Raw genomic sequence first — 21916 nt, forward strand, 5'->3', positions numbered from 1 at the left:
GTTCATGAATTCTGGAGCAGGTAGGTACTACCTGCTGTACAGTACCTACTGTAGGTTCATACAGCACCTGCTCCAAGGATAAAGTACCATCTGAGAAAGCTTAAGCCACTTGCAATGCGTTTCTGAGGAAATAAAATCCTTAGCTTTGGTACCACAGTGTTTTCACTGAGCAAGGACATGCACTGTGTACCTCAGTGAATCAAAACACTTCCTATCTCCTTGATGTAGAAGCCTTGTCCCAGCAGAACAGAACAAGTGACACTTTATTACAGAAAGTAGTTCATCTTATACAAGAGGAGTTTGCATTTGATGGCTATCTTGAGAATGGAGTTGAAGTTATTAATATGGGTATGTATGTTTTCTTATATATATTATATCATTGATATAAAAGAATGTTATTAGTAATGTGTTCTTTCTGTTTCTCTTTCTATCACTCACTCTTTTTTTTTTTTTAATAAGGTAACTTTATTTTAACCTTAAAGGAAATTAAGTTTGGTATGTTCTCTGATGCAATTTGTGAGAAATTTTGTGACCTGTACTGGGATGAAAAATTACTGGAGAATCTCTACCAGGTTGTAAATGGAGAAAAAGCTTCACATTTGTGGTAGGTATTTTTTCAGCTTTTTCCTTCTTACAGTTTGGCTTGATGTTTTTTCTATTTCCAAAATTTTAAGAGCTTGCCTATTACTAGCAGCAGGAAAGGATATGCTGCTTCTCTTCAGGTGTCTTTACTTGTTTCCTGTCAACTGTTAATTTTCCATTCTATCAGATACTTCTTGGCTTCCCCCATAGCAAATAGTACTTAATGAATTAGCAGGAAATACTTTGTATAAAGCTTGTCTGTATCTCTGCCCTAGGGTAGGTGAATAATGGAGATCTAATTCCGATCAAATACTGTTCGTAACTATTGATGGAGAGCTTCATACTCGTGTTAGAGAAAGGCCATTTAATCAGAACTGAAATATATTGTTTTTACTGTTCAACTTGCTTATTCTGTTTGGGTTCCTGTTTTTTTATGCGTTGGCTCAAATTCTCCTTAATTTAAAAGTAAAGTTGCCTTGATGCATCCTTTTCATTCTAATGACACCTTAGAACAAGAAAATTAATTTAGCTTTGCTAGAAGTGCCTTTTACTTTACTACCTTAGTTTGACCTAATGTTCCTCCTCACAATTTTTGTAGGTAGCATGTTAAGTGAGAAAACACCACCTTAATTAAATTCACATTTTTACTGTTTCATTTTCAGTGACATATTTACCTTGAAAAACAATAAAGACTGTACTTGTTTTATTGCAGCCTCCAAATGTAACACACTTTTAAAAACATCTTACCAAAAACTATTGTAAGCAGTAGTGAATGCATATGCAGAAATTATGTATGTTTTCTTTGTCTGTGTGGTCCTGAACTATAGGCTGGAAGTTTTGACAAAGCAGCTTAGTACATGCAGTCCAGGAGAACTTCAGTATTAGAGGTGTTTCATGTGAGCAGCATGTTTCAGGGGGAACGGAGTATGACCTCCAGATATAAGGCCCTCACATACTGGCCCATTACTCGTTAGGGTTGGGAGTTTTAAGGAACCATTGAAAACTGGTGAGAGGTTAGGTTCTTAATTCCCAGAGTTGAATGTTTTGGCAGGAGAAGGTTGAGCTATTGCAGCTGAATTACTGAGACATCTGAAGAGGTCACCATCTATATGAACTTTTCTTAGGATGTAAAATCTTTGAAAGTGGGAGAAAAAAGGAAATCATCATTTATTAACCACTAAAAAAATACAGGTCTAGCTTTTAGATCACAGTTAAGAACTGCCTCAGAATATCACTGAGATACTGTTTTCCCATTCATCTGCAGAATACAGCAATTCTTAATTGTTATGTTCTTTAACTCAAAACTATCATATTCTTGTTAGGGACAACTTCGAGTCAGACTGTTATCCAGAGACTGAATCCTGAATGAAAAACCCATTACAATAATTTGCAGTCTAAGTTATGCCTGGAGTTATGCCTTCTGTTTATGTGTGTTCTGATATTTTTGTTGAAATTTTGCTAAATGTTGTAAAGGAAAATCTCTGCACCTTGCTCAGTGTGCCTTAATGTCAATAAGAATTTGAACATTTTTCCTGTAAATTAACAACTGAAATTGTGCATACAAACGTCAGGAGTTAGATAAATGCAGTGAAGTCCTTCATGTAGATGCTAGCATTATTCGTAAGATCTCATTTTATCCTGATGTAAATATTTAAGGATATGAAACATTAATTTTTCCCCATCCTCTTGTATTTTCAGCATAACTGAGGCAGGTGATTCAAAATGTGGCAGTGTATTCCAGGAGCTGAAGCAATCTGACAGCTTTTTGGTAAGCAGCAATCAGATGGAGGGTGAGAAGGGACTTTGTGTTTCTAGATCTTTGTGTGTGCTGAGAATCCACCAGTGACTCAAGTTTGGAGAGACTGGCACTTGCAGTGTGCCTTCAGAAAAACATTCACCTCAGAGCTTATGACAGAGTATCTGAACATTGTTGATGCCTTGTGGAATTGTTTTTTATTTGAAGCTTATATATCTGACCAAATGTCATTGAGTGGGATGCCTGCTTCTAAAGCAACATGCGACTGTTGAAAAAGTCATGAAATCCTACTTGCTACATGTGTTTTTTTCTTGTGTTCACCCAGTAGATGTTCTAGTGGCATGCTTTAACGGAGAGAGGGGGGAAGAGGTCAGCCTTACTGAATCAGCTCCATACAGCGTAGCAAGCTTAGCGAGAGAGGAGAGCTTTAGAAAATGCTTGACTCCTTAGGCATTACTGAATCAGGTGAGGATAGACTGAGAGGTGACTCACTAACATTTAGCATACCTGGTCCTTCTTTTTTCACTTACCAGAATTTAAGCAAAGCCAGGCAGTAAAATAAAAAATATATTAAAATAAAAGTAGGGATTGTCAACTAAATTATTTACAAATTCTGGGAAAGGGATTGTACAGAGCTTGTACAAGCTGTTTCGTAGTCTAAAGTTACAGAAATTTCACTTATTTCTGTAGTCCTGAATCTCCTTTCTTGCACATTTTCATGCATTTGTACATAAAGCACATATAAGTCCATCTGTTTTTAAACTAGGTTACTTCTCTGTTTTGAGTAAAGTTGGATTGGGTGTTATGGCAAAACTTAAATTTGTGAGCTTGCACTTGGCTGCTGTCACGCTATGTTACAATTTTTATTTCTGCTTAGAATGATTGCAAGTGTAGAGCGAGGCCTTCCCATGGGGTATGTGACTTCTTTGCACCAGTAACTCAGGTCCATTTAACTCTAAGGCTGGCATATCTAAGCCCTGGGGGATTGCTCAAGTGAAAAGGCAGACTTCTGGCAGGTGGCTCCTGTCTGCATCGTGCCAACCTTTGACTGTCACCGCAATCCCTTAGGACTGATAGTAGCTGTTATAACTTCAGAGAAGTCCCATCATAGCTCAAGGGAACTGGTCCTGTAGGAGTAGAATGTTCAACAGTAACATGTGTGTGTCCTTTGGCTGCAACAAATACTCTTGCTCTCTATATATGAAGTAAAGAGCTTCAAGGTTTATGGATGAAAAAATCTGAAGAGCTAAGTTTTTTAATGATGTGTGTACAGGTTTGACATGTTTAATTTTGTTCTGAAGCTTCTGTACTATACTTTGTTTAAATGCTTTTTGTACGTATTCAGAACATATTTTGTATTTTTCAAAAACTTATTGACCAAAACTTAATAGTTTTGCAGTTTCTTTAACCTTTACCATTTTACAAGGTATAGCTGAGAAAAAGAAAGCACAGAGCCAAAATAAGCATAAAGGGAACATGAAAGATATTGTTGTCATAGCAATTGACATTTTAAAGTGGAGTAGCACACCTATAACACTGTTAGAGGGCACAGGCAGTCTCACAATTGTATTTTGTATGTGTGGCATTTAAGTTTAACAAAGCATACATCAAAACATGTGACCATTATTCCTTTGACTCCACCCCTCACCCTCTTTAGGAGAAGTGGAAGCAACCTTTGACATGAAGGCTGAGCCTGTGATGAATACATCACTAGACGAAAAGGACTTGGACGAGTCACCTGCACATAACTGTGAAAAAGAATTCAGGCTGCAGAATACTATTCTTATAGAAAAAGAGGGACAGTGTTTACAAAGCAATGACTGTTGTGTTGGTACAGGCTTTGCAGAAGAAAATATGGAGCCAGGGGAAGAGAGCATGATAAAGACAGCTGAAAACAGCTACCTTGCGTCTCCCAACCTACCTGACTTTCACAGCTGTAATCCTGGTTGGAGCAGTGTATTTTATGGAGCTGACTGTTTTGGTTCCGAAGTTCATAGTTACGTGAAAAACCTTGGAAAGCAGAAATCAAGTGAGTCACAAAATATAGATGCTAAGAAAGTGGTGAGTACATTGATTTAAAATCATTAAGATACCTCTTTACTTACTAGTTAAAAGTATGATAATATCTGTTGTGTTATAGTCAGTTGAACCCCTCTTTCTTCTGTTAAATACTGACTCTAAAATGCTTTCCTACTGAAATGTGTTGTGTCTTAGGGATAAAGCAGGGTAGGGATAGTATTCTGGAACGAAGAGCACTGATATAAAATTGATATCATTGAACTACAACCTGTCTTTTCTTCCCGAAGCTGAGTGGAAAAGCACCACCTGCGGTATGCACCAAAGCTGTGGTGGTAATATTATGAAAAAGAGCTGAGGCTGGCTATGACTGGTGTATAGCCCAGGCTCTCAAAAGGTTCTGCCCTCCGTATGCACTGAGCCCTTTCCCTTGGTCACAGTGAATTCCCTGAAGCTTCTCACCCTTGTCAGCAGAATGGCCATTAGCTCTCAGATCTTGGAGACCACTAATCATCATCAAGAGGGTGGCCTTGTGCCTTTTAAACAGTTTGGGGGTTGGGGTGGGAGGAGTTTATTTTAGATTAGCAAGATCTTCCATGCCCTTAAAGATCACATTGATCACATTTACTTAATTTTTACATTTGTGCATCTGTCTGTAACAAGCTTCAGTTCATAAATATGTTAAGTCCAAAGCAGCGGTAAGGATATATATGAAACTGTAGAAACCTATGTAGTTGGAGCTGGTTCATGGAAGGAGACAATGAAATTGAAGTAAGTGGGTTAGTATTGGAATACCTATTAGTGTAGGGATACCTGAAATCTTTTTGTGTCCCTGAGAGTGGTTAATTATTTGGTTGGTGTTATCAGTAATTTTTCAGCTGGATAAATATTTAATAAAGATGAAGCAAAAGTTGTACTGCTTTTGCAGATTTACTTACTATGAAATTGGTTGAATTTGTTGCTTTATATTTAAATGAGCATAGCATAGTAGACCTGGACAGTTGAAAATAAGATCTGGACTTCTTCATCTCTAGATAGTCTGTTTAAATCTCAGTGGATCTATTCACATCCATCGTCTGTGAAACGATGTGACCTCACTACAATTTGCAATAAAAACCATCACTGTATTTTTCTGTCAAGCAAGTTAAAGCCTGATTCATTAAGGACGTTCAGCCTCTCTTTTGCTCCTTAATGTCCAGGTGTTGGCACATAGGAGAAAACAGCGTGAGAAACGTGACCTACTCTTGGTTTGTGTAAAAATAAAATGAAAAAAAGCTTTCAGGACTGTTGCTCTAAAAATTTACATCTACTCAAGTATTCACATTTTTAATCCCATAGGGTTGTTTAACACTGTGTAAGTATGCCAGCTAGAGAAAAATGGACTTGCATATAATCTCCCTTATTCAAAGGACTGACTCTTGTCTGCAGAACTGATTTTCAAGAGTAAGGAGCTTTTATAAGCATCTAATTAGATTTTTCTAACAAGTAGTCGTCTTACTCTGAGATTTTACAGACCTCTCACCAACTTAGCTTGATTCAAAAGGATAAATGATCTTTTCTTCTGAGTACTTGGCAATTGTTTTTCCCTATTGAACTAGCAGATGTACAACAAAAATGAAGCAAGATTTAAGGTGTTTAGAGTGTTGGCTCTGGAATCTGCTTGCAAAATTAATGTATGCTATTATATATTGCTACTATTTGCACTAATGTGCAAGAACTTGGCTAACCCAACAACCATGCAAGGGGTTGGGGGCAGGGGGAACAGTCATGAGATATGTCTGTAGAAAATTATAGTCTTTGTGCCCCATGCATTCCACTGAGGGAGATTACTGTTGATACTAAATGCAGATCATTCAGTAATCAGTTCATAGCAACAGAAAATACATTGCAGTACCTGAAAAAAGTGCGTACTCTTCTCACTACTGAGGGTAGATGAACTAATCTTTGTTTCTTGTTTGTTAAATATATAGGTATATAAATATACATGTATGTATATATATATGTATTACACATATATGACTAGTAAAATCAGATGGTTATAATTAGTATGAAATCTTAGTAGATGGACAAGAATTAGACCCTGATCTTATTCTGTTTCAGTAATGCAGAACTAGTGTATGTGATCTGGACTGCACATGAGGCCAGATGGACAAACAGGAATAAAATAATTATTTGTAGAAATAGAAGCCTCATATCTTACATAAAAAGCCTTCCTAATGCATCAGGTCACTCTGTGTACAAGTTAAAAAGAATACCATTATAAACTATCATCTTCAATTATGTCATTAAATTCAGTTTATATTCCACTATCTTCTTCAGAGATTAAGAGAAGACTAAATTCACTTGTACGCTGTATTATTAATGCACTGCAAAAGGAAAATTAATTTGCACAGAAACATATATTCTGTGTGTTGTGCTAAGTAATAGCAGGTTCAGCTCCCGCTTATGGCACGCATCCTGCAGACACAAAGCCTTCCAGCCCTTGCAGCAAAGCAGGAGGGGAAGGCAGCCGCCAGGGCTGCCCTCTCTCCAGGGGCATGTACAGGGCTGCCCTCACAATAAGGGTTTTTCTGTGCTCTGATCAGCCCGCTTTCACTACTCTTGCAGGATCAAGCCTTCGCCCTTAGCCTCTGTCCTCTTCCTCTTTGCCTGCGCTGGCTTTCAGCTCTTCCCTCCAGGGCTTGTAAGTCCCTTTGCAGAGTCTCCACCCAACTTCTCTGCCCCCAGCCTGTGACCAGGAGGTTCGTAGTGAACACGCAGCACGTTCTGCTCACGCTCTTCCCTGTCCCATCCCTCTTCCCCAGTGTTCTGGATCCGTGCAGGGAGCTGCCCTTCAGCATGTAAACACCGGTGCTTTAAGGGCAACTTGGAATCATCACTTTTCCCAAGTAAACAAGTGATTCTGCCATTCCTTTGTTCCCCGGGCGAAGGGAAATGCTGTAGAAAAGTGTATTGAGGAGCAAAATATACTTCAGAGGAAGCAGGATCTAATCCCATAACATTGCACATACTGCTTCATCAAGAATTTGATTTATGCTAGACCTGAATGGTCTATGGAAGATGATGATGTAGAATAGACTGGGAAGGCATCTATCTTCTACTACTCGCCCAGAGTTATTTAGGGGACAAGACGCTTCTTAACGTATCCATTAGATGCGAAACATCAGAAAATGGCCATTTTTTCTGATTCCCTTCCTGTGATTATATTCTCTTAATCAATTTGTTTTCACTTCCACTGATGAAATAAAAATGAATCTTAAGCGAAAGCAAGCTGTTTCCAATTTATAATCTAGATAATAACTTTTCTGAGCTTTAACTAGTCTGTATGTGATGACTATATAATAAGTTTTAAAAATCCACAGGGTTTAAGTTGTGTGATTCTTGCTGCTAATGTGAACTGTGTTGTTAAACCTTTTGAGCTTCTGTCAAAAACACACCCCTCAGTGACAGGTTTTTGCTCAAACTCAAATTAATTTCTAGTAAGTCCATGCCATCAAAAGTTAACCTATTTACCAATCTGTTGTTTGATATTTTAGCTCTGAGCCATGTGTTTTTTGATTATTCTGCTTATGGGAGTTCTATCTGCTGCATTGAGTGAATTTATTCCATTTAAAATGCTGTTTCACATAACTAGGTCGCTGGTAGTTAGCTTAGGGCCCAAATACAAAAGCCACCACTTTGAAAAACCACAGTACACATTATGTTCCAATACCCTTGTTTCCTAATGAATCTCTAGATAGGTGTGTTTTTTAGTTTAGTTTTTTTTCCCTCTGGTAGCTCTTTGCAGGTTTTATTTCAGTATATCATGTTCTAATCATGGGGTAGCCTTTTTTTTCTGCTGTCATTTCTTTTTTCCATGATCTCTTAATTGCACTGCTAATTTTTTCATTTTTACATACAACTTACTTTAAAAGAGGTACAATCAAGTGTGTTTTGTCTTTTCATACTTACTTATTCAGCAGCTTATTTATCTGTTATACGCTGCTTAAGGGAAAGGCATTCTGCAGCGAGAATACATATGGAAAGTGTGCATTTCACTCTCCTATTTGGAACTCAATTGCTAAGTGTGTATGTGATGGGAAAAAATTATATAGGGTCGATTTTCATAGTGCATTCTGGTTTTTAAATACTATTTAAAACTTCTTTTAATACATAAAAGCACTACTGGATGTAATTATTGAATTGACTGTTTTTGGTTCCTGTGAACCTCATTTTATTTGAATGCCTAGGAGCAGACCCTTCTAAAAGTCCCAATAGATTTGGGATTTGTTAGACTTTCACGTACCCCTGAATGTCTCATCCGCATTTAGCTATGAAAACTGAGGGGGGGGGGATCTAATCTGTTTGTTTTACTCAGTTTCTGAACAGTTAATTTTAAAATACTTGGAATTTAACAGAATCCCAGTTTTTATCCAAATATTATTGCATGCGATTCAAAAATCGTCTACCAATTGGCATTTGACATTCAGCTTTATCAGTTTCTGCTTTCTATTTTGCTGGGAAAACAAACTCAAATGCAATGTCCCTTTATGTTTTACAAGGGCAGCTACTTATCAGAAACTATTATCCCAGATCAGAAGCTGACCCTAGTATGGATGGCCCACTTTCATTGACTGGAAAAACAATGAAAACTTGGATACACAAACAAATATAAATGTTTACATTAAAAATGATATTATTGTGCTAAGCAGGATATACGTCTGTCTCTATCCACTGTTTAAAAGTTACATAGCTCAAGAGAAATTTAGTTTTTCTATTGTATAAAATGCATAAATATAAAACATATAAACTGAACTTCAAAATTGATATATCCTTTATACAGCAGGTCTCCTGCCTGACTTTTGACCTGGTTGTGTAGTATAATGTAAACCTGGCATGTATCACTTCCTGAACAGCAAAATGAGCAGTCTAGTGGGAACTTTTGTAACACTTCAAAGTTTTCATCTAGAAAGCATGTGTTCTTAATGATGACTAACTGCTTCTGACTTTGCTATATTTTCTTCTGTTCTGAAGTTATACTCAATATCAAGAGAATAAGTGCATACAGAGCTTTTTTTTGGGGGGGGGGAGAGTCATGAAAATGTAATTTAGATAAAGACATGAAAATACTAATGCATTTACAAAAATTGTTAGCACCCCAAAATGTATTTCATAGTCTTTCTCATATGATCATAAGTTAATTCTGGCATGAAAGATGACAGCAATCCTTGGAATCAGTAAGAAAAATGTAGTCTCACTACTCGAGTCCAGCAGCAGTAGTTCCCAAAAATTCATTCTCACATATAATCATGAGACAAAAAGACCTATCACATGCCTGAAACCATGTTTAGTTGTTTAGCCATGCTGAAGCCTGACCAGTGAACCTGCACATTGACTGAAAACCAGAGCCTACAGACTGGTTTGGAAACCACTGCTTTAAGTCAGACATTCAGTGCTTGCAGCAGATCTAGGTCAGCTGCTTAACAGAGCATTTCTGGGGTGGGCTCTGATTTCAGAGCCTATTGCTTTTAGTTTTGGAGGACTTTGAAGTATCATTTTAGGAAAATGCTCTTGAAAACAACCAGATAAGTGCAATTACATGTCAGGACATATTTACAGAAATGGATTTAGACAAACTCGAATGTACTCTCATCACACACAAACCAGCTCCAGTTCAGAAGCTGTAAAACTGTAACTCCAGTAATGTTTTGGGGGGCAGAGGATGCTTGCTGTAGCCATCCTGCACAGCATAGCTGTGAAAAGCTGTTCTTCCTCGCTGTCATCATATTGTTACTGTTTGGATATTCTTTCTCATGCAAAATAACTCTTAGGTAGCTTCTGTTTCTTACTGAAACTTTGCGGGAAAAGCATTTACCATTATGATCAGAATCTTTTTCATCTTTACATAGGAACTGGAACAATTGCTAATGATAGAGACAAAAAATTATAGAAAGACCATAAAGTTCTATCAGAAGCTATTGCAGAAAGAAAGAAGAAACAAAGGTAATATTACAGTAACCTGCTAGTAATGAAATGTGATATCACATCATTTAAGGAAATTTCCATATACATCAAATCATTGATGTTTTTATGCTGTGTGTATTTTTACATGCAAAGGTTCTGAAATCAAATCGATGTTGCCCAAACTGAAAGGACAGCTACAGGAAATGAAATCAAAGGTGCAGTTTCTTGAACTGGTGAAGAAGTACGTGCAGGCAAGTCAGATGTTGTTTTGCTTTGGTTTCATGTGTCATTCCAATACTGCATCAGTGTAGCTGGCCCTTCAAGTCAGCATGTGAAATGTGGAATGTTTCGACAAGAGCTAAATTAGGTAAAATTTAAAAGAATGATTGGAATAAATATAATAGCTGTCCAGTATTGTTTAAAAAAAAAAGCAATTGTTTAAATAAATGTGTTTGACTTTAGGTTGAATTGACTGCATTTTCTGTGGATTTTCCTCTTTGTTTTTGTACGTTTTATTTTTGCATTGCTTTGGGTCTTTGAGCAGATCATGTATGCAGAGCAGTGGGGTGTGGAGTCCTGTGTGCTTCCCACAGTCGTTCACAACGGCAGAACTGACACGTTGGATGTGGCACCTACTGAAGAGCCATCGTTGCTTGTTTACTATAATACAGTGAAACACCAATGCAATAATCAAAATGGAATAAGAGATTTGCAGGCTGGAACACCACTTGGTTTAATGGCTTATTTATATTCTAGGTATAGTATATTTTGCACATCCTTAGTTGGGAGTGAAGCAGGGTGTTGTTATTAGTTTTAAAAAAACAGTTTCTACAATAGATCTTAAATATTCAAGATCGCATGAACTCTCCTTTGTATATCAAGCTTACTGTTCCTGTGCAGAAATGGGCATGGGAATGGCAAAAGGCAGTCTAAGAAATAAGCTGAACCACAAAGTTTGGATTTGATCTTAAACTGGAGCAGTTGATAATAAATCAAAAATTAATAACTTTAAACTTTTTAATCCTTTCCTTATTTGAAGTTTAGCTCTGATAGTTGCCATGGAATCATGGCTTTACGTTACTGCTAGCAGGTAGCAATTCTTCAGAACATATAATTTGATAATTCCTATTACATAGGGTCTGGAGGTGAAAACACAGGTTCTGCTTTACAAATTATGGACTCAGTCCTTGAGACTGATCAAGACATATGCTTTTCTCAGGGCTGTAGAGGGGGACAAAGATGTCCTTTAACGCTCAGTTGGGGTGAGGGGGTGTCGTTCCAAGGTACCCTGGGAGTGACCGTAGGAGGGAGGGGAACAGCCTGAGAGATGGGACGGCTCCATCAGCCTTGCGGCACTGTCGGGCTCTAAATACAAAAGACACTCCCAGGTGATTTGTAAGTCTCAGTTTCATCTGGTTTGAACAGTCAAAAATACAAGGATTCAGTTTCCAAAAAGCGCAAAATGAAATGGAGCATTTTAAGCGGCAGAGGCAGGTGATAGGAAGCAACATAATCTTTTACCCCTGACTCGTCCTGACCCTTAGACCGAGTTACTTATCCTGCGTGCTGCCCTTCCTGGGTCAGAGCAAACAAAATGCCTTGGAATCAGAGCTTCACCATTCAGCAGTTTGCAGTAAGCTGTCAAGTAGACATGACAATTAGCTCAGCTTAGTATCTTGTGTACATGTATATAAATATATATAAATAAAATACGCTCGTTTATAATGTGTAAGTATAGTTTTATCATTAAAGCAGCTGCTATTCTAATTACTGCTACAAGAAAAATCTCATTTTCTTTATCAAAGCATCTACTTTTTATGCTTTTACTGTAAAAATCTGCAGCAGCATCAAATGAGATGACAGAAACAAGAAAATTAAATGTGTTCTTCAGTACTAATATTAGAAAGTAAATTTTGAAGATAATAGAAATGTCAGAGAGGTTCTTCATAAAACTCTAATCTCTTTATTAACTTTTTTATTAAACAGAAATTATACTTCTGCTGTTGGCAATCTCAATATTTCTCATTTTTCTCCAAAGCATTGATGTGTAAAAATGAAATAAAAATGAATCAGAATTTCCTGTAGAGCTTGTGAATTTGAAATCCCTGCCAGTTCCTGGTGTTTTGAGGATTTTTATTGTTGCTGTACTCTACTGCAAGAAGAAATCATGTTCTTGCTTGTCTGAAGTTTTCTCTTGTGCTTCACAGAAATGCATTTTTGGAAGGTTACGTACAGCAGTTTCTCTACACTTTTCGTTATTTCTGCACACAAGAAGAGTTTTTGCAGTTTCTTCTTGAAAGAATCAGCAGCACTTTATCCAGGTACAGTAACTTCCTGTGAAAAATATTATCAAAGCACAATTGGCTTTTCCTCTAATGGCAAAGAGCTGCTTCTGAAAAGAGCTACTTAATGAACTTTAGTTTTTGATGGTTGTTTTTATAAGACTGGCTTGGCAAGTGAGAGTGAAATTAGAGCAAGTGCTGTATTTGGCAATATGCTTTCTTAATGTTTTCTTCTAAATTCTGTGAATCTTGCTTTAGCCAATTGTTCGATATTGGGTCATAAACACAACCACAGTTTTGTTTCCGTAGAGTCACAGACTGTAGAGATGTGAAACGTAAGCATTTAATTGTACGGTCAAAACCATATAGTATCTGCAGTTTTTTCAACATTTATTTTTAATTGTAATAAGGTATCAATTTTGGTACAATAAGTGCCTTTTTCTTCTCACCAGTGCAAGTCTGGACCCTTCCACATCATTTACCAAAATATGTAATCGCAGTTTCTACATCCTGCAGGCTTGGATTGAAGACTGCTACAGTGTAGACTTTGCAACAAATACTGATCTTTTGTATACTCTGAAAGAGTTTATTTCTTCCAAGGTAAGACAGAATTTTGCTGGAAGCTTTAAGAAAAAAAAGGTCAGTTGAAGTCAGTTATGGTGTATGAGACACTGCTATTATAAAATCTGTCTTAAGTACAAATAAAAGTAAAGTACAAAAAAAAATTGCTGTCTTTGACAGCTATGTTCAGTACAGCTGATTTTGGACTGACTCAAGTCTTATAAGTATTTTGTATCTTGCTTATAATTTCTGGGAAATTCAGTTCAATATTCTATTAATCTATATTCCATTTACCGGTTGCTCCATTAAATGGCTATGGTGAGCGCTTGTTGTCATTGCTTGAGGATTCTTCTGCCAGGAAAAGTGGCAGTGCTTATCATTGCTCCAGCATGGACAAATGTGAAGAGGAGGGTGAGGAGGACAGAAAAGCATTACATTCGTTGTGTAAAAAGCTCTCAGAAGATGTTTCCAGGAAGGTATGTGGTTTCTTTAGATCGTAGTATATTCAGCACCTTTTCCATATATTATTTTCTCACAAAAAACAAAACAAAACAAAAACAGAGTATTCAGTTTAGGAGCTGGACCCTGATTCTGTAAAATGTATATACCTGTGCTTTGTCTGCTGAAAGTTTCTATGGTTTAAACAGTTGTACAACTAGAAAGCTCGTCTGAGGCCTTAACTGTGCCCTGTCAACTGTTTCGGTAATAATAGATCAGATAAACCAAATTCTGAGAGGAGTCAAACACTTCACCCTTGATACTAGCCGGTGATTCATAGTTACTGGGAAACCTTTTCTCCCCCTTGGCAATTATTGATACTTTTTATTACACATACATCTTCATTTGTAAGACCAGAAGTATAAGAAAACAGTGAGGGGCAAGGTTTCCTTCTAGAATTTCAAGCTTGTAGCAAAAACTCTTCTGCACTTTTGTCTGTCTGTACTCATTTATAGAGTATGCTAGTGAAAAGTAACCCCAGAACCTGGAACATACTATAGCCTTTGCCCGAAAAAAGTCCTATTCACAGAGTAACTGGAGTGGCATATGAAAGTTGAATGTATTGATATTGTGCAAATTGAATTTGGGATCACCGTCTTGATAAAGTTGCAAAATTCTATGGGGTACATCAGAGATTCAATCAATAAAGGGCAAAAAGAATAGGGAAAAAGCAGACTGCTTTTATTGATGTTGCATCACAATGATACCAGAAGATAGAAGGGAAAAGAATGGAAAAACGAGCAATGTTACTTCAAGCAGTATGTGATTAGAAGTTAATATCAGGATTAGAAGTTAGTATCACAGTGATTAGCAGTTGATATCACAACAGTGGAGTTAATGAAGAGAGGGCATACTGAACATACAGTGAAATACTGCAAGATTATGCCCAGGAAAATAGCATGATCTAGAATGAGATCAACAGTTCACCTTCTGGAAGGACGTTGATTACAAGTCATACAGGGGAGAAGTTTGAAAATAAAGTTTGATGTCTGTGCTGAACAAAGTCAATGAATAATGATTTGGAATATACAGTACTGCACGCTAGAGCTGTGAAGGTCAGAGGAAATCCATGCCCTGACCAAAAATTGTAAAAAATAAAAAATCCAAAGAACAAGTTACCTTTCAGTCTGATAATGTTGTTGTAAAGAATAATCTTAAGGCATTGACTTGGCCTCATGTTAATTTTTTTTGAATTTGGCGAAAGTGCTCTGTGCTCTGGAAAGAGAACGATAATGTATGCATTAATTCTGATTGCAGCAATAGCCTTTGTATGAGCTTTCATACATTTTCACTCATATGTAGTATCTGTTTCACAGGGCTGTTTGATTCCAAGCAAAAAGAGTGCCAGAGATAGTAAGAGGTAAAATATAAAACTCCAGAACATAAATTATTTTATGTTGACAGGCTTGAATACATAAAAGTTTGTTTTAAATACAGATTGGTTTAGATCTAGAAGCTTCCTGCTCAGGCTCATTGACTGTGCATATCATATTAACCTGAAGTAGCAGTATGGGGAAACCAGTTAGTGTATGCCTCTCTGGGTAAGCTTGAAGACTAGCTAAAGAGTTTTGCATTTCCAAAGGTCTTTCTCTGACATGGTGTTCCAGAAGGTTAGATCAATAGGAGACGTAACGTTGGCCTTAGAGAACAGGAGACATAACATTGGCCGCCTTTTTTAGTCCGCAGAACTTCAACTGGAAGCTTTCCAAAGGCATGGGACCAATTGCCCATCATCAGAGACAGCGACTGTACACTATTTCATCCGTTTTGCCAAAGCCATGCTATCACAATTTTACAGAAGAATTCCTGGTTTCCTTTGCTAAAGCAGATGAAGTGGAACCATATCTCTTAACAGAATACAGTGTGCAACAGCTTTGTTGTCAGCTGACATTGCTACAACAGGTACAAAGGACTGGGTTCACTTGGAAGTACCAATAATGCACATCTTACTTTATAGTCAGCCTCTTTTCTTTACTATTTTCCAACCTTATTTCAAGTTGAGTGGGCTTTCACTATTTCGTAATGCTTGGAATTATAATACTCCATTTTTCTCCAAGTCTCTACAGTGAAATCTAGAATGGCTAACTTGATTCATAGGCACTGATGCCTGTGATAAATTTTGTGAAGAAAAGAAATTTCTGTCATTTTTATCCTCTAGCATTTTAAAAGGATTGCTAGCTCTAACAACAGGATGTATCTTGTTCTTTTTGTTTAGGAAATATTTCATAAATGCCATCCAGTACACTTTCTAAATTCAAGAGCACTTGGTGTTAAAGACAAATGTGTGGCTTCCCAAAAGTAAGTACATTGCGTGTTTTAACCATCGCTCTATTCTGTTGATGCACAATAGTTCATGTTATACCTTTAATACATCCAGGAAGAGAGAAACTTTTAAAATACTTTCTGTTTTTCCTCAGAGTAGATATTATCTTTACATGCGTTTTTGAACTTCAGGAGATTTTATATATATGTATATGTGTGTAGCTACATATGTGTGTACATATGTGTGGTAGCTCACATATGCAAAGTGATTTCCTTGAAATCTAAAGTAAGTCACGCCAAAGTATTAGGGAAAATTTATGTTGTGGGCCTTGTGGAGGATTTATTTTGTGGGGAGAAAATTGTAATGGTTTCTGAAGCAGGCTACTTGGCAACTATATCCATGTATAATCTCCGTGACTATTCATTTTGTGCTGTTACAGCTGCTGATGTTCACAGATACGTAAGAATTTTCTTATAGTTCCTATAGAGTGATTACAAATTTTAAATTATTTGTTCAACTGTAATTATTATTTTCATCCAGCCACATGGGCTCTTAATTATAATTGATTGAGGTCTAGTTCTTACATACCCAATGGATTCTGCTAGCTTCTGATTAGTACTTCTTAATTATACTAAATGTAGTAGAATTTTCAGGCTAACAATGGGGAAGGTCCATGTAAATCAGATCTTCTTGTATAAGTTGTTGAATGTCAGAGGCAAGATCAGCTGGTTTACACTGATTTGGGGTGGAGGCATGGGGAAAGGAACTTGTGGTGCCGCTGGGTGTCGGGACCAGAGAACAGCCACTGGCCCATTGTTGAATAGCATAGATGTAGCCTTATGCCCTTTCAGGCTCGGTTTCTTATGTGGTTTCAGGTTTTATTGAATTTGGATTCTCGCTGTTATTTTGTGTGTTAGCTGTTTTTCCGCTTGAACAAATTTGTTTTTTCAGGAACAAGTGTGAAGGTGTCTTTTTATACAGAAGTGTATGCTGCACATGCTTATCTTGTAATTACATATGCTTATCTTGTAATTTTAAGATATTTATTTATTTATTAATAAGTAATTTTAAGGTTTAAGATAAGTAACATATCTCACCATGTACTTTTTAAAAAGTTTTAAAAAATCAAGATTGAAAACACTGCAAAGTTATTTTAAATGGTTAGAAATTGACATTTTTCCTTACAAATCCAGTATCTGCATTACTTATTTTTGCCTTTTTTTTTCTCCCCACCCTTTTCATAGAGCTGTTTTGACTGAGGCAGTTTCACTTAAAGTCTGTAATTTGTTTCTGTCAAAGTGTGTACAAGACCAGTATCTTCTACAGTTATTAAGAAATGCAGACAGTATCAGTACCTGGGTTGCTGCTGAAATTGTAACGTGTCACACTTCAAAGGTTTGTCATAGTTTTATTATATTATTAATTATGAAACTGTTACCTATTTTCTGTCCCTGTCAGTGGACTGTCAGCAGTTTGGTTTATTGTCACTAGGAGGGTCTGCTTGATGTTTTGTAGTAGCAGGTTTGAAAACTTAATAGAATATAAGAAATTAGTTGCCTAAGGATAAGAGAAGTCAGACTTTAACAGGGAAACCTCAGTGACAGAAAAAATAGTGACAGAGGGATATATTACTACAGTCAACAATTTTGATGACAAATTCTGAAAGAAGGTGCATCTCTTTTTTCCTCCTCCTCATCTAATTTTCTTATTTCCAGTCACTTTGTAGATTTATGTAGTAGCACATTCGAGGAGTAATTAGATTTCTGTCTGGCCAGTTACTATTTCTGTCAAAACCAAGCAGCTGTTGACTGTTGTGATTAACTGAAATTTCAGAACTGCGTGCATCGCTTATCTACCTTCTTGTTTAACGGAAAGTTTAACGGAAGGTCACTCCTTAAACTTGATTTATGCTTTGACTTCTGAACTGACTACTGGAGTAATATCTTAGTAAATCTGTGTTTCAATGGCTACTAGGCTGCTACCAGATGATTCCTTTCTAATCACTATGAAAAATCTGAGTCTACATCTATCCACAGTTGTTTCTGTGGATTCAAGGGATCAGAGACCAAACCTCTGAATTCCCTTATCACTCTTTCTGTTGGGTTATCTTCTGGGTTTTTATTTGGCTTCCCAATTTATAGTATTTCTCAGAAACATATATGTGAAATGAACAATTCAAATAGTTTTTAACAAATCCTGGGAGAAGAAATAATCTGCTAGAATCACAATATATAGCTCACAGTTTATATTTCTGACAGGCAGTACAGCACTGGTTGGTCATATAAAGTCTGCATGTTTTGCTAACCTTTCAAGGTACTCAGTAGACACTATATATGAATGATCTTCAGTGAGTAGTGTCGTGTTAGTCCCTTGCTTTCTCTCTGCTGTTTTCTTCTAGTGCTTCTTTCCAGCCTTGCAAGAGCAATAGAATCAAGAAATTACTGGTGATAAGCACTGGGTGTGAGTCTTAGCACCACTCGCTACTTGCAAGGGTACTTTATCCCCACGAAATCAGTAGAACTACTTTCTAATTCCAAAATAAAGTGGTACCCAGATTAAGCTTTTTACTAGCAACTGACTGAATTTAATAGCTTCCAAACACACATGAGCTCTAAAAAAAATTGTGTATCTTAATATTTTTTTCCAGCTGCAGGTGAGCTTGTTATCAAAATTTCTTCTTATAGCAAAATCCTGCTATGAACAAAGAAATTTTGCCACTGCGATGCAAATCTTAGCAGGCTTGGAAAATCTTATTGTTCGACAGTTACCAGTAAGTGATACATTTTGGGACTCTTTTCTGTAACTATTTTGTTTAAACATAATCTTGTTCTGATACGGAGAGTAATGTGAATAACAAAACTGTATTTTGTTTTATTGGAAGGCATGGAAAATTTTACCTGCAAAAGTAGCTGAAATAATGGAAGAACTCAAGGCTGTTGAGGTATAGTATAAAGTCTTTAATGTAAAATACTCCTTGGGGGTTGGAGAAGATATGAGATCTGCCTACATGGGTGCCTCTGCAGGATAAAAGCCAAAATGATTATTTTGTGCTACTAAGGAGATTTTAATTTGATTTAAGACTGTTAGCTCTTGATTAGTCCAGAGTTAACATTAATTTTCATCTCCGTATTTTTCTTAAAAATGTATCCTATGTGGCTAAAAAAAAAGACATTTCAAAGCAATTTAGGATATACACTTTTTCTTTTGATTTCTGCAGGAGTTTTGTGACTCTAATCTGTTTTGAACAACCTTAAGTGTTTGTTCTTATCACAGGCATTCCCTCATTGATCTATCTGATTTTGAAACCTAGAGAAAAATTCTAAGATATAATTTTGTCTGTGGATTAGAAACATCAAGAATTCTCTTTTGGGATATCTTTTGATTGAAGTTACTTTCTTTAGTTCCGTATTTTAAAATGTCTGCCACCAGATTAATTTAAAGTGTTTTCTTCAACTGCAATGCCAAAAGTTAAAATTCATTACAAATAAATATGTAGTGCTAAACACATAAAATGGAGACCTTCTTATAAAGCCTGCTGTGACACTAAACCTGAGATTTGTTTGTGTACATTTTTAAACCAGGTGTTTTTAAAAAGTGACAGCTTATGTTTGATGGAAGGAGAAAGGTTCAAAACACATCCAACAATTCCATCAGCCCATGTTTTGGCTATGCATGTCCAACAGCTTGAAACTGGAGGATTCACGATGACAAATGGAGCTCACAAGTGGACTAAACTTAGGTAACTATTTTAATTATATGTATATCACCTAAATTTTTAGAACAGAATATGGTCTAATGAGGTAATAAGAGGAAACACAGCATTTCACATTAGCGGTTTAAATCATTGCATCATTTTGACATCAGATATAGAAGTGAACGCTCTGTGCCTTTGAATGTAAAGTTTTATCATCAGCAGCAAAACAAAATAATCTTTTTTTCCCATATTTTCTTTCAAGAAATATTGCAAAAGTTGTGAGCCAAGTTCATGCATTTCAAGAGAATCCCTATACATTTACACCAGATTTCAAGCTGCAGTCTTACCTCAGACAAAGAATAACTCGTTTTAAAGATGCAGACATTTCTGCCTTGGCAGCTGACAACTGTGCCAACTTCCATCAGATACCAGCAGAAAAGCATTCTCGAAAAATTCAAGACACACTGCGCAGGATGAAGGCAACATTTCAGTAATTATTTGCTTTTTATCTGTTCTATGCCAAGTGTAAAACTGCATTAAGTTGACTACATCTCCTGGACCAATTCCCAAGCAAATAGTTAAGTGAAGTGAATTTCAACATACTATCTCAAGTTGAAATGGATATATTTCTTAACATGGAATTGTAAAACACTGTCTAATGAGATTGGATTTCCTGGATGACTTATCAAAAGGATAAAAATAAAGAGAAAAGTAAAGAGAGGGTATAGATGAAAAGGATAACTCATTCTGTCACTGTTCTTTATCAGAAAAATAATTAGTCCACAAACAAATGTGGAAGAAATACTGTGGAAAGAACTTAAAATCACGGTTTCTGTTGCAAAGTTGGCCTAGGAGAGTTCAGAGTGTAGTTCATTAGATGTTGAATATATTTTTATAAAAACATAGTGCATTTGTACCCTGTCACAGTGTGCATATAATTCAGGGGCACAAGTCCTCTGCTATCCTCTAACTGTTGGTGGTTTTTTCTGTTATGGCGTGTTTCATGAAAACTATACTTGATTTAAATAATTGGCCATCTTTTTCTTCAAACATACTAAAGAAGGAGAGGAATGCCATGCTGAAACATTTTGGTTTGCTTTTAATGCCATTGAACTAACCTGTTTCCAAATAAAAGTAAGACCTGAATCTAAATATTACCACTTTGTTGCTCTGGTTCTGCCTTTGTGGCAGATGTGAAATTGCTTGTTTCTGTCTGTACTTGGTGCAAGAGTCACTTTGCTGATTTGTGTACGTATGTGCACACATTTGATTATAGCTTTTGCTCCTGACATTACTTTACTAGACTGTAATGCTGCAACAGCACTAAGTAAAGATAACTGTGTGTGAAATTTGGATCTGCATCTTGTGAAACTTTGGTGCTAACATATTTATAGAGCTTATGCTTACAGGGCCATCTAAATGCCAATGAAATTGGACGATATTGCTAGAAAGTTTGTTGAGCTACCAAGGTTTATGCAAGGCCAAGACTTTAAGCCTACAAGTTGCTTACAAATACAAGTATTTCTATCAGAGTGAAGACTAGTAGTACTCAAAGAGAGATAGGGAAGGGCAAGAAACAGCTAAAATAAGCTCTATCCTGAAGGTAGTTTCTTAGAAAAATGAAGAAAAAAGATATTTTGGAAAGAGCAATGTGAACTAACTGCACTGGAATATTTTTTTGAGGGGAAAGATAATGAAATAAGAAATGGGAATGTGCACATCTTCAGTGTTTTGCAAACTGTAGTATTGCGTTTGACAGAAATGCATGTGCGTGTTAAATTGTAGCTTGTTCAATGTTGAAGAGGAAAGCTTCTCCTTTTCTCTTATCAATAATGGCAATATATATGAACACAAGCCTTTTGCTTCTGCTCTTTCTCAGTCAAACACAATTTGTGCCAGTTCTTTCCATTAAATACCTCAGTAACTTATTCATGCTAATATATTAACACCAGACTAACTTTTGTGCTGTCTTACTAGTTTAAACAATTGTAGAACTCAGTCCCCAGCAGGATTTTCTTGCATTTGTTCTACTTTTAAGATGAATTATTTTGATACATATATGTAAGTTTATCTTGTCATTAATTGTAGTATCCTGACTTACCCCTAGGAAGTAGAATGTGTTGTTATTTTAATAATATTTCTCTAAAATTCTCAACTGTAAAAACACTTAATGATTACCTCTTATCTTTGTGTAATACAGTGATGCAAGAATGTCAATGATAATGCTATCATCAGGCATAAATTTCACATAATATTTGATCTATATGCATTTATTCTAATTTTTTTTATTTTTAATTATTTGCTTTGCTTTCTCAAACGAA

The 21916-nt window shown here is 36.4% G+C and overlaps 3 long non-coding RNA genes across 3 annotated transcripts; all 3 read left to right on the forward strand.

Annotated features, from left to right (window-relative positions):
- Window positions 1–4304: 4304 nt before the first annotated feature.
- Window positions 4305–10534, forward strand: LOC135326591 (uncharacterized). The gene is made up of 3 exons (XR_010386912.1): window positions 4305–4399; window positions 10243–10336; window positions 10451–10534. It is a non-coding gene; the product is annotated as an uncharacterized LOC135326591 (long non-coding RNA).
- Window positions 10535–10864: 330 nt separating this feature from the next.
- LOC135326590 (uncharacterized) lies at window positions 10865–13175 on the forward strand. The gene is made up of 3 exons (XR_010386911.1): window positions 10865–11053; window positions 12505–12618; window positions 13032–13175. It is a non-coding gene; the product is annotated as an uncharacterized LOC135326590 (long non-coding RNA).
- Window positions 13176–17163: 3988 nt separating this feature from the next.
- On the forward strand, window positions 17164–20997 carry LOC135326589 (uncharacterized). The gene is made up of 5 exons (XR_010386909.1): window positions 17164–17296; window positions 18549–18671; window positions 18783–18842; window positions 19483–19640; window positions 19858–20997. It is a non-coding gene; the product is annotated as an uncharacterized LOC135326589 (long non-coding RNA).
- Window positions 20998–21916: the final 919 nt, after the last annotated feature.

This window comes from Dromaius novaehollandiae, unplaced genomic scaffold, assembly GCF_036370855.1.
Source record: "Dromaius novaehollandiae isolate bDroNov1 unplaced genomic scaffold, bDroNov1.hap1 HAP1_SCAFFOLD_32, whole genome shotgun sequence".
Classification (NCBI taxonomy): domain Eukaryota; kingdom Metazoa; phylum Chordata; class Aves; order Casuariiformes; family Dromaiidae; genus Dromaius; species Dromaius novaehollandiae.